Source organism: Bison bison, unplaced genomic scaffold (assembly GCF_000754665.1).
Source record: "Bison bison bison isolate TAMUID 2011002044 unplaced genomic scaffold, Bison_UMD1.0 scf7180017845494, whole genome shotgun sequence".
In the NCBI taxonomy this organism is placed as follows: domain Eukaryota; kingdom Metazoa; phylum Chordata; class Mammalia; order Artiodactyla; family Bovidae; genus Bison; species Bison bison.
The window spans coordinates 65,857-66,319 of NW_011476067.1; the positions used below are offsets into that span (position 1 = coordinate 65,857).

A 463-nucleotide genomic window follows, 5' to 3' on the forward strand; every position below is an offset into this window, starting at 1 on the left:
GCCGGGCCTCCGCTTGTGGGTGCTCCGGACCCCCAGTGCCTGCAGGCCCGGCCTCCGCCTGCCGGTGCCCCACCCCCCGCGCCCGCGCGCTCTGCCGGCAGGCCTTACCCCGTAACAGTCGCTCGTGCCGCCCTTGTTCACCCACGGCAGGCACGTTTCTGTTGTTACATCGTCTCCAGATGCCGTTGGGTCCCCGGAAATGGGCCTGAAAAGAAATGCGCAAGACCGTATTTTCTCCTCTCAGCCGCGTGACCTGATCTGAGTTTCCCAACCAGGGATTGAACCCGGCCTGCCACAGCGAAAGTCCAGAGCCTTAACCACTAAGCCAGCAGGGAACTTCCAAGACCGTTTCTTAAAAAACTTAAACCTTGACTATGGGAGCTCTAACTAAATCCGAAAATGTCCCGTTCCCACTTGAAAGCAGTGTTGTAAATACTTAAACTCTTCATGAGTCAGTGTGTAA

The 463-nt window shown here is 57.0% G+C and overlaps 1 protein-coding gene across 1 annotated transcript in view; it reads right to left on the reverse strand.

Annotated features, from left to right (window-relative positions):
- Positions 1-205, reverse strand: part of BRF1 (BRF1, RNA polymerase III transcription initiation factor 90 kDa subunit) — a 51,062-nt gene extending 50,857 nt beyond the window's left edge. The window contains exon 1 of the mRNA XM_010835228.1: positions 109-205. The gene's annotated coding sequence lies outside the window, so the exon portion shown is untranslated. The remainder of the gene's footprint in view (positions 1-108) is intronic.
- Positions 206-463: the final 258 nt, after the last annotated feature.